This window comes from Buteo buteo, chromosome 2 (genome assembly GCF_964188355.1).
Source record: "Buteo buteo chromosome 2, bButBut1.hap1.1, whole genome shotgun sequence".
Taxonomy (NCBI): Eukaryota; Metazoa; Chordata; class Aves; order Accipitriformes; family Accipitridae; genus Buteo; species Buteo buteo.
Genome location: NC_134172.1, coordinates 24,238,388 through 24,251,258, shown reverse-complemented (window position 1 = coordinate 24,251,258; position 12,871 = coordinate 24,238,388). Strand labels below are relative to the sequence as shown.

Genomic DNA, 12,871 nt, shown 5'->3' with positions numbered 1-12,871 from the left:
AAAATTTCACTTTACCTGTCTGTAAAACTGTTCTTATCAGTAATAGAGACATAAAGAAAACATGACGTTTGTCTTTGTAGGGAAGCCAGATATTATTTACATGCCGTTATGTTAGTTTTTCCACGTTATTTAATTATTTCAATATCTTATCCCTCGTGTTACTTTGTTGTGTTTCTTATCTGTAGATTGTCTAAACATTTATTCCACTTATTATGTAGAAGTAATGATGTAGAAAGAAGGGTCTGCCAAATACATGGATACAGTTAAGGTTTTGGAGGTTAGCTCTTGTGTTTAGATCTGCTAGGCTTTTCCTTTTTCCTACTGAGTTGAAGGTTGAGTCGTGTTTGCTTCCAAGCTGTTTTCTACACTTACAGTAAAGGCTGATGATTCACAAGCCTAGAGGTGTTTTGTTACACATTAAAATAAGATGTTTAAAGAGATTTATTTTTAAAAGAATATATGTGTTGAAGAAAAAATTAAAAATACTGTTACTAATTATTCATGAAGTCTTGCCAAACAAGTAACCTGTTGAGTGCATTTTTATTCACTGAAATATTTTAAAGTTATCTCATAGTCAAGTTTTTTAGAGCTGATTATCATTATCTCATGCCAACTTCCTTGGAGACTATTTTTAAGAACAGTTACATGATTGTTAGGCAATGACCTGAATATCTGGTTTTGGCAGACTATATTAATCAAAACAATTTTTTGCAGATCCCCAGTTTCTGGCAAAATTTAAAACATATGTATTTCCATAGCAATTCAGCAAAATGTTTCACTCTCAACATATCAAGCAAACCTGAAGGAAAACAAGTCCCAAGCATCTATTTTTAGCTCTAGGTAAAAATCTACTCTTTCTCTTTGAAAGAGGGGTTCTTCCTGGAAAACTGCCTGTGGAGAAATGCCATCTTCACACAAGAGATAAACTACTCTCATTGAAAGGTAGTGCAGAAACAACATAGCTAAAAGAGAGTAAATGTAATTTATGCCTTCCTTATGAGCAGCAGAATTCATCATACACTTATCTAATGGAGTCAGTTAGCTCCTGGTACAATCCATGAGCACATGTTTTGGAGTGGTACAGACACTACAAGGAGCTTCTGTGAAGGTAGTGGGATTCCACAGTGTAAAAATCTTACATAGGTGACAATATGTGAGAAAGAATTGAGCTTGAGTCCCAGGTCGTAGGTGACTTTCGAGACAGTGGATAGTTTTTAATTTTCTTTTCCCATAAAATGAGTGTGTTGGAACTAAATTATGAGCTGGAATGAGTATAGTGCTCCATGCATATACCTTACAAAATCACTTTCCAAGATACTTTACATTTTGAGGTTTGATTTGCTGGATTTGACCAAGGCTAAGTCAACTGTTGTTATTAAAAAATTTGCTGATGATATTAATTAACTACAAGTAAATCCCTTTAATATTTGGGGACCATTAAGAAAATTAAGGCATGAGCTTCCACTAGTTTTCAATCAAGATTGGGTACCTAGCATCATTAATAATTTTGGAAAACTTCTACTGTTTTTTCTTCTGTGGAAAACCAGGAAAATTTTCAAAGATATAAAATTAATAGGAATTAGATGCCAAGCTGCCATATGGGCCAGGAAAATCTGTCTCTACATTTTTCAGACTGGACAGTGGTTTTGAGTTTCTCCTTTAGGAGTTTTGAAAGAATCCTGATTTCCCAAGAATGACGAGAATGCACCGTGGGAAAGAGAATTTCTTTATGGGTGAGCTCAGAATCACTAGTTGCTTTTGAAAATGTGGACGTATGTTTACCCTGCAGTTCCAAATGCATTTGCAGGTGATGTAGGCTTGTTCAGTGTATCCTGACTGGGCTCCTGCAGCAATGACAGTTGCATGGCATCATCGCTGTGACAGATTACACAAGCCCACTGGAAAATAAAATCCTATTGCTGGCCTGTGCTAAAATATATGCTGTCTCAAATGCACTGCTATAATCCACGCTAATTGGATATATTTAACAGCAGCATATCTACAAATGTTGCAAGCATGCTTTCAACAGTATTGTAGACATACTTCTATTGCAGTTATTCTATTTATCCGATTATGTTTAAAAATTTCCGTATAATCTTGTTTTTCTGCTGATGAATATCTGCTCTCCAATTCAGATGGCTTCAGAGACCATAGAAAATATATGAACTGTTGTTACTTGGACTCAAGAAAGAAAATGTGGGCTTATGTATGGACAAAGTTTGCAAGCATCACATAGGTAAAGGAATGCTTCTTAAACAAAAGTTATTGAAATATTCCTTTTTAAAAGTAGCATAAATTATCAACAATAAACTGAATCACAATTTATCTCTGTCAGTGCATCATAAAATCTTTCATTCCAAACTCAGCTTTGACATGAAAAATATAGATTATCTTTCCCTTCAAGCTAATGTTCTTGATGTTTTAGCTAATGTTCTAAAGGTAATGTTCTAAATGACTATTTTATTTTTTTTTTCCCCAAAGTCTCCATGATGTTGTTATTGGCTGCTGTAATTCTAGAAATGGAAACCTTTATTAATTCTTATAATTGTGAGCCCTTTCTTCTGAGGGAATCTATTGTTTAACAAACAAAAAGTCAGTTTTTACCTTTATGTTTAGGTAAGATTCCTATAAAAAACAGGGGGATTTTCCCAAGGAAGGAACCAGAGGGGTGGACCTGCATAACAGCTTCTGTATTTGTTTACTCTGCTATTTTATCAAAGTACTATTGCAGAACATATGAAACCTCATGAATTGTCACTTGCTTTAGTTCAATGTAAGATAAAGCACAAAGATTTGTTCTAGTGAAGTCATTTCTGCTTTGTAGAAATTCTAAAGTTCTCAATTATTTTGCTCATGTGTCAGTTAGTTGAAACTTTGAATTTCAACTGTATTATAATTTTGAAAATAATTTTAATGAATGTATGAGGTGAAGACAATACAAATTGTACATGCTCTAACTATTTAGAGTTAGAGCAATTTCTTCTTCTATCCCAAAAGTCTCATCGGTTTTTGTAGACAGAGAGGAAACTGAAATGTATGTGAATGATGATGTCTTAGGTTAGGGTATTACAAAGAGCTAGAGATTATTTTACTTTAAAATACTAAGGACTTGTGGATTCCTTTGAATTATAGGATACTCTTCAGATTCTTGAATGTTACAAGCAAAGGTACAATATGATCATGATTTTTTTTTGTCACAGAAATTCTGTAAAGGCGGCACATATCTTTGGATTTACTTTTGCCTTTACACAAGCTATTACGTACTTTATTTACGTTGGGTGTTTTGGGTTTGGTACTTTTCCAGTGAGAAATAGACATATGCAGTTTTAAGGTGTGCTTTGGTAAGTATCTCTCTGTTACATTCTTTTTTGTCCATATGGGAGAATATATTTGATTTTTCTATAGGTATCATGAAATTATGGAGTACAGAAATGAAAAAATCGGTATATACTTCTGTTTTCCATTCTTCACCCTTACATTCCCCTTTCTTTCTTACACTATCACAAATCCAAAAGAAGTGATGCTTTTAGACTGTGTTTAGCTACCTACGTATGATTTCCCTTGTAATCAGGTTGCCCAAGGTAAAAGGAAGACAACATGAAGACAGGCCTTGTTTTCATGGTCAACAAGGTTTCTTTAACAACAGAATCATATGGCTTAGCTGTAGGGAGTGTGGGTAGGCAAGATTAAAAGGTAAGTGGAGCAAGCAACAAGTGAAACTGAGGTGAGGAAATTATGAGCCCTGGGCTGGAGGGCAGGAGCAGTGGAGAGCAGGAGAAATGTTCGGCAAACACCCAATCAGGAAAATGTCCAGCCAGAGCTGAAAAAGCTTCTTTGAGTGTTTCTGGTGAGTTTTTCCTGCTGACTGGCACCTTCTCAACCTTCTCTTTCCTCTGTCCCTATCTCTAGCACCTACCCAAGTCTTTTGCTTTTCTCCCTGCAGCTGAAATCCCTGTCTGTATTTGTCAACAGCCACCTTGTCTCCCATACACATTCCGTGCTTGCTTTCAGCCTTGCCACACACTTGCCTGGCAAAATATGTTGCAGAAGCTAAAGCAGCTTCTTACCCTGATTCCACCAACACCTTCTCAAATGCCAGGATTACCCTCTCTTCCCCTACGCATTCAAGTGAATCCCTTCTCCTCATGTATCTCCTCTCCTAATGCCCTTTGCTCATCCCAGATTTCATGCTTCTTTCTCATCTCCCATTTGCTTTCTGCCTTTTTCTCCTGAAGTCAAGGATTTGGTTGTGCCTGCAAGACTGGACCATTCAAAGGAAATATGGAATGGCAAATTTCTCCATAATCCTCAGACTGCTCCACAACTAATACCTTCATTTTTATAGATGAAGAAACTGAGCTGCAAGGAACTATATATCCTACCACTTCTCATGCATTAAGAACAGAAGTCAACACATCCATTTCTAATAAATCCAGACGAGTGGGCAAGGAAGGGAAGCTTAGCGTGCTACTCTCCTCCCTACAAACAAATTATGGATTTTCTCAGTAAGCAAAAAAGTCACAGATTTTGCAGTAGACAGCTCTTACCCTACTTCAGCCTTATTAATGAGTATTTATCTGAAGTCCCTAATCTGCCCATAAAAGCTTTTCTTGCCTTTGCCACACCAATGTCAATATATTTTTCTCCTTTTTATCTTTACAGAGTGTTTTCAGCTATTGTATTTAGTGCAAAGGCATTAAGACAAAGCACTTCTTTCACTCCAGACTATGCCAAAGCCAAGATGTCAGCTGCCCACTTGCTCATGCTCTTTGAAAGAGTACCCTCCATAGATAGCTACAGCGAGGAAGGAGAGAAGCCTGTAAGCAAGCACAGTGTTATGCACAGCATAGCATATTCCTCTAATTTATTTCAAGCCTGTTTTTCTTTTTTTCCTCCCACCCACATCATAGCTACTGAGAACAAGTACTGTGTGAGCCCATCTGCATCTGACTCATCTGACCAAAATGGGGTTAAGCTTTGCTTTGTGTCTTCTCCTGCCAACACCTCACCTGTCTCTTGGTGAAATATCTTTAAGAGCCAATGGCAATAGGGTTAATGCAGCAGAGGTAATTTTTCAATATGTTCTTGCATGAAGCTACCTGAGCATGGACGTTGAACATATAACTAGGCCTCTAATATTTAACCAAAAATTTTTGAGGGATAACTTATTTGCAAGTTGTCCATAATAGATTGTCACATACTTTAGTAACCGACAATGTATATGAACTTATGGTTGCATGTGGCCTGTCATATAACAAAGAGGACAGACCGTTCCAGAAAACTATCACATATATATTATAAACCTGTGTTTATTATGTATATATATGTCTATATATGCATATATATGTATACACACATATTAAAGGAAAGTAGCTGTGAAGTCTTATGAAGTATCATACATTTGAGCTGTTATGTGGATTGGTCATTTGCATAGGTCTATATTTACATTTTATATATACTCATTGGTATGAACTATATTTCTTCTTGTGTAGGCATATATCCATATTACATATATCACATTACATTTTATAGTAAATTAATTAGAAAAGATCTTTAAGTAGAAGGATTGACTCTCTGCACAGATCAAAAATAGTAGATTATTTTCAGTACCTTTAAGGACAAAAATAAAAAAAAAACCAGCAAAGAACATGCCAAGAATCTGAACGAGGTCCTTGCAAAGCAGACAGAAGCCAGCCACCTAGAATTATTGTTACTTTTGAAAATGTAATTTGTTTAACAGATGGTGTAAGAGAAGCTGCCAGAATTTGTGTTTAGGGAACAGATTTTTAATTAAAATATGCCTGCAGAGTAGAATATTTAGGAGAGAAGTTGTATTTTCACAATAGCTTCTCACTACATACTAATTCCTGGGAAAAAAAAAAGAAGTCTGATCCTTTGGAAAAACTCCCAGTGATCTCTTTTATGAACATTCTTCATAGTCCTTTATGATCTGTTACATTAGCCTAAAAAATTGACCTAACTCTACTGTTTCAATCAGAAAATTTTTGGTGGAAACATAACATTCAACAATGTGGCATTTAACTACCCAACCTGACCAAAGGCTAAAGTGCTCCAAGGTTTGAACATGCATGTAGAAAAGGGAGAAACTCTGGCTCTTGTTGGTAGCAGCGGCTGTGGAAAGAGCACTGTTGTTCAGCTGCTTGAGAGATTTTATGATCCACTCAGTGGAGAAATGGTAAATGTTCCACATCAAAGTGTAAGTTGCAGGTACATGATACATGCTTACTCTATTTTGTCAATATAATTTATTTGCTTTTTTTCCCCCTCTTAACTAATTTCATTACATGTTTCCTAGTGTAACTACTCACTTTTGTCAATGTTTCTAATTTTTTTTTGTAATATTTTTGAAAATTAAGGGCAGGAACACATGGATTTTCAATATTCTCTATGCAATCATGGGGCAAGTAGAAGGAAAGTAAAATTTCTAAATTTCCCATGCCATTTCAAGTTATTAGAACAAGATCAAATGGAGACAAGTTGCTACATTGGCCTGACCAGAGCCTACTGGTATCACTGAGGTTTAGTTTAATTAGAGTAAGGATGAATTGTTGGGAATTTAACAGCAGCACTGCTTAGGGTAGCCACTGAACTTCATTGTGTCATCGCCTAGCATGTAAAAACTAAGTAAAGGGAAGATGAAAAAAACCTGAAAATCTCCTCTTGGATCTTGAAGCATCTGGAGGCTGCAGATAGATGTCTGTGCGTTCCTGGGATGACTTTGTACTTGTCAAATAAAGTGACCTCATATTTAATCTGTTTCTTCACTTACATCTGTATTTCATCCATGGTCAGGGCTTCAGTTTAGAGGATTTTGATCCTTCCTCTAAAAGTCAGAGAAAAACATGACCACCAGACTTTCCAAACCCAGATATCTACCTCCCACCATAGTCCTGACTCTCTGTGAAAAGCAAAACTGTCATCTGTAGCTCAAACTGAACTGCAGCCTGAAGCACAGATAGCTTCCTTGACAGATGGAGATGCTGGAATGACCTTTTGGCTTCTTCTCCCTGGAGTTTGTATTTAGTTCCTGATGCTTGTCAATGAGAGAATGGCCTTGAACTGTGAGAAAACTTTTTCTAAGACTGGAAAAAGTACTTACTTATTCAGTGCTTAATCATTTAACTGCTTTATTACATTCTGAGGGAGTAAGAAGACAGATTAATCTCATCAACCCACACAGAAAACAACTGGCAAGTTGTTGTGGCTTAACTCCAGCACAAGTCAAGTTATTCCTTACAAAGGAGTCCCTATTCTCATGTGCACACAAATACAATTTTTCTTGTAAAGATAGAAACATTTAGCCTATTATTTTTTTAGTTGATCATTGTACTGAGGAATCCGAGCTCTGGGTTAGGGCTCTCTTCAATGCCAGGCACTGTATAAACAGAATAAAAGGATGATCTGGGCTTCAAGGGTCCAATGTCCCAGTGTACCCACAGGCACAGGATGGTGATTTAGTCCACAGCTCATTAGTTCTGCTTTAGATAGAAGTCATGAGGATAAATGCTGATGTTTTATTATAGACAAAATAAATCTCTGCATAATGGAGACAGTTAAACTTATAATTGTGGATGCTAATGTCCAGATAAGGTACAGTGGGAGAAGAGGAGGAGTTCAAGTGCTGATATATAGAGTTTTACACCTGTATCTCATCTTACATGAGCAAGTGATGGTGAATAAATTTTTCTCACTGATGTACAAGGATGATATTCAGTTATGGGATTAGGGACTACTGTCCATTACTGTCCCCTATTACTGTCATTTGAGAGATGAGGACATCTGACTCCCAGATCAGCATAATAGAGATGGGAAAAAGCTGCTAATAAAGGAAGTGGCTGTGGAAACACTTTATGGTATAGATAATCTACTGGTTTCTGAATTAGATCTTTCTGTCACCAGCATAGTACCAATGTCTCTAGTACTGATAGCAAGATGGCAGAGAGAGTAGATCTGTATTGGCTCTTTTAGTTAGGGTGATAAACAAGTGGGGTGCGATACAGTGGCTTCGTACAGCTGAAGTTTTTCCAAGATTCATAGAGACATCTGACGTTATTATATTGATTGCAACATAACTAGGCTTTAACAGTCACCTCCCATCTCTGCTGCCATGCGTAAGTGCCTAAGTCAACAGACTCACCGCATGAAATGGCCTGAGTGCACTGTCTGCTAAAGGCCTTAATGGCGCTAAATAAAAAAAAAAAAAAACCCCACAAACAAAACCCAGCCATTTGTAAAGTACTATGATTAAAATTTTTTTTTTTCTGACTTTTTAGCTCCTGGATGGCCAAAATGCAAAGACACTAAATAGCCAGTGGCTGAGAGCTCAGACTGGTATCATCTCACGAGAACCAATGCTGGTTGACTGCACTATTGCTAAAAACATTGCTTATGGGGATACCAGTTGGGAGGAGTCATGTGAGGAGATTGTCAATGCAGCAAAAGAAGCCAATATTCATTCCTTCATTGAATCACTACCAAAGATAATTAGGACCTCATTTCCAACTTGGAACTGGGGGAAAAAACCCCATAGTGCCTATTCATGCTTTCCTAAGTAAATATGGGTTAAAAGCATTTATATTTCCATGACTTACTGAATTAGACATTGAAATTTGGGGGGGTTCCCCCCCCAGAAGACCTGAAGGACAGAGAGCTAGGAGGTGACAGTGGCTGCAGGCATTTGCTCAGTCCCACTGCCGCAGATACCTGAATGGGGGGAGTCTTCATCTCCGCAGGAGAAGCGTCTGTTAATAAAATAACCTGGATGATACTGGTACTCAGGCAAGTCATTCTAGGGAGCAAGGGACATGTAGAAAGTACTGAAAAAGAGGCTGGTTACTTCCCTTTAGTTAAGTGAAAGCAACAGGAAAGTGCTAAGGCAGCCTAAGGAGTGCTGGTCTTGCCCTCCTTTCTTTCAATATCTCGTTAGCCAGGTGTGTAAAGTCACACACAGAGTTGGCTTGGAAAACCAGGCAGAAACCCACCATCTCGTTCCCGCTTCCTTCTCTCCCTTTCCTTATTTATACCTGTTGATACCTCCTGGTTGCATCTGATGTGACAAGCTGAGTCTCCAGCAGAGTGGCTCTTTTTGCTGCAAAATAAATAGCACCTTGGAGGGAAAAGCAGTCTCAGGTTTTCTCCATTGGTTGTGAATAATTATGCTAGGAAAAAAAAAAAATCCCTGAAGTTGATCTGCTCATATCCCACTGAGCAGCTGCTGGCAGCTGAATGTAGGCAAAGGTGTTTCCTACCTGCTCTCTGAACTGAGCCGCTGAAGCTAACACCTGCTTGTCAGCTCGCTCTTGTGGAAAATACAGGCTAGGACAAATATTTCTCACGTCAATAAATTCCCACAGACTTAGGAGGTTGGTGGGTTTTCCCTGCAAAGCCTCATCCCTTAGATGAGAGATGTACATTTGTTCACACAGCAGTAACAAACGGGGGAAGCACAGAGCTGGAATCAAATTTTGTGAGTAGATTTGCGTCAGCTTTAAAACAGGGTGGGAGGCAGATGAGATTTTGATTTTTGACTGGCTTCTCATTCATCCTAAATCAGTCTCAATGTCTTTCAGGCTGACTTTTCTTATGGAGAACTGGGGCAGCAAAAGAAGAGCTGACTGCTCAGGCTGCTCGGTGCTAAGCTGAGTCTTGGGTTCGCTCCCAGCAATGTCGCAACCTTCCTCTCACACCCTGCACTCAGCTTCTCTGCACCTTGGTCCCCTACCCCAAAACAAACGACACTGCTCTTGCTCAGCATCACGGGGTTTGCTCTGCAGTTAAAGAGACTCAGAAGTGTGTTTCTCAGCTTGGCTACTGTATGTAGGCTCCTCACCCACACTTGCCCTTGTGGCTGGGAAGGGGGCTGCCCCAGACTCATCACTCAGTGGAAATGCAGCTCAAATGTCGCATTCCACAGGATTAGATCCACATCCAGGTTTACGCTCATGCTTACTTTCTGTATCTAGAAATACAGTACACGTGTGGGAGACAAAGGAACCCAGCGCTCTGGTGGTCAGAAGCAATGCATTGCTATTGCCTGAGCTCTTGTATGGCAGCCCCAAATCCTGCTGTTAGATGAAGCTCTGCACTGGATACAGAAAATGAAAAGGTATCTTGGCTTCGCAAACAGGAATGGGGATTTGCAAGTTGGCTGGTCATGCCAACAGGAGGCTGCTCTTTTGTAAAAAACAAACAAACAAACAAACAAACAAACTTACCCACCTCCCCATCCCCAAAACAATGCAGTATTATCAATTTTTGAAATAATTTTATTGCAATATTTGGCATCTTTGTGGCTACAGAGCCCAGATCATCAGGTGACATTAAAGAATTCGTAACCTTCTGAGTATTAAAAAAAAAAGGGGGGGGGGGGGGTAAAAGTGTGTGTACCAAGTATACCATACTTAATGCTTAGAAACTAGAATACAAAATTATTCAGCATGTTATTTGATTATACCATGATTTTATAATGGAACTCAATAATAAAGTTGTAATTATTTAATGAGTGGGACTGAAATTTGGAGCAGTTTTCCATGTTGCTGAGAGTGAGACAGCACAAGGCTTGTCAAAGGAGCCAGACCAATTTGTTGGGGACAATTTCTAAAACTGACCAACTAAGGCCTGCCTGCAGCAGTAAGGAAGGGCCAGGCTGCGACCCTGGAGAAGTTTGCTTGACCCGACTTCTGGGGCAAGCGAAAATATGAAGACATGCACACCAGCAACCACTGTCTGTCCCCTGTCCCTCATCCCAGATGTACAAAAAGGGATCTGTACCAGTCATCAGGGGTAAGTTTTTCACCTCCGAGGCCATAGAAACATCACCTCTGTCATTGCTCTATCACAGATAACTTAACAGATGACAAGGGGCATCACAGGTGGAAACAGCTGCTGTATTTGTTTTTAATTCACCTTTTGGTTTGTTTATTGTGCAGATTGTTCAGGAAGCACTGGATAAAGCCAGAGAAGGTCACACCTGCATCGGGATAGCTCACCGCCTCTCCGCCATCCAAAATGCTGACACAATTGCCGTGGTCCAGAATGGCAAGGTCATAGGGCAAGGGACCCATCAGCAGCTCCTGGCTGAAAAAGGCATCTACTATTCTCTGGTCAATGTTCAAAGTGGGCCACGCAATGTGTGATAGTGGGCAGTACCTATTGCTGAAGTGCAGCTGTACAGCTGGTTCTGGCTTTTGTATAAAAATATTAAGGATGTTTCACTACTTCTGGTTTTTGTAAAATTTTGTAGTTTCCTTAAACCCCATAACTAATAAATAACAAAGCAAATGCACCTAAGAACCCAACCCTCTTCCACCTCCACAAAAATTCAGAGTTGCTCAAATTAAAGATTACACAGCAGTCATGAAAATGCCCCACTGGCTTGCCAAACTGCAAAGTGAAGGAAGGACTCTGGGTGTGGAGGGCCCCTTCCGTGCTCCAGGCGCCAAGATCATCATCTCTGCAGCACCTAGTATAGGTGCTCACAGTGAAGGGATGTGTGTACAAAAACAGGGAGAGAGTTTGAGGGCAGACGCACTGGAGTTGGAACAGGCTGGTCTTTCAGAGGTAGGGAAAAGCAGTGTCCAGCCTAGGGACAGCAGCAAGCTGTTATGTAGGGCGCTAGTGAAAAAGGGATGAGAACTCGTTCATCCGTTCAGGTTTCGGGGCTTGCGTTTTCACAGGTTGATTGTAACTACATATTCTAACTTTGGATTCTCTCTAACTCCAGTGAGTAAGGAAGATTATGGCAGCAAGATGTATGCCAGCAAGACACCAAAAAAGTTTTCAGAAAAGCAGTCTCTGGAAAGAAAGAGTAGCTATTGCTTATGCACAAAGATGCCAGCACTCACAGGCAGAAGGAAGGTAGCGAGCAACAAGTTCCTCAACACAGATGGGCCCAAAGCACCACTCCAGGTATGACGGTTTCTAAATAAACGTACATGCAAGCTGGAGCAGGGGCAAAAGGAAGCCTGCTGGGATTGGAAACTGGCTCCTATTCTTGGCTTGCCAATGCACTAACAGGTGCAGCCAATTTCTGCAATCCCCTGCTTTAGCCTCAGTGGCTTCAGAGCAAGTGGTGCCTGTCCTATGACAACAGGACTGCACAGCTTAACCATCCTGACCTGAAATCAGAGCTCCTACTGCATTATGCTCCTTCTGCATTGATTATGTGTTTTCCCAAATCCACACAGACAAAAAAAAAAACAAACCAAAAAAACCCAAACAAACTGTTTAACACTGTATGCTTAACATAGAGCATAAACTTCGTAGAACAACTATGAATCAAAAATGCTTTATTCCTTACAAGGAAATTAACACCATGCTCATGAATTCATGCATCCACATCACCTAACAAATAGCTCTAACAACTCAGAGAATTTAATTTTGTTCTTTCTGGATACACTTCTGTCTTCAGTTCCTCTAGGCAAGGCACAGACTGTCCCAGCTGAACAGGAAATTCTGCTTACGTCAGTGATGGAATGATGTTTTCTCAATAATAAACTTGTTGAAATAGTTTTCCTTTTTCAGTATTTCTGCCAAGATTTCTACACTCCCAGAAATCCCAAGAGAGGCGTAGGTGTGTGGAAAATAAATGCAAATAAATACAAAATTACACCCTTCATCAGATTTCAGGCTGTTTTAAATGAGTGTTCAAAGCTAACTGTACTTGTCACTGTTGCAACCAGGTTTACTAACCCAGCTGAGGGGTGAAAGGTTGTAACTGTCAGACAGAACTTAGAATAAAAACCATCAGGCATAGCTTGATCCAAAATCTTAATCTACCTCACAGAAATCACAGCATCATAAAGACACATGCTTTACTAACTGAGAGATTTCAGAAAGTCATTTACCTCCA

At 39.3% G+C, this 12,871-nt stretch overlaps 1 pseudogene; it reads left to right on the top strand.

The window, feature by feature from the left end:
• Window positions 1-11,156, top strand: part of LOC142037455 (ATP-dependent translocase ABCB1-like) — a 46,318-nt pseudogene extending 35,162 nt beyond the window's left edge.
• The last annotated feature ends 1,715 nt before the right edge of the window (window positions 11,157-12,871 follow it).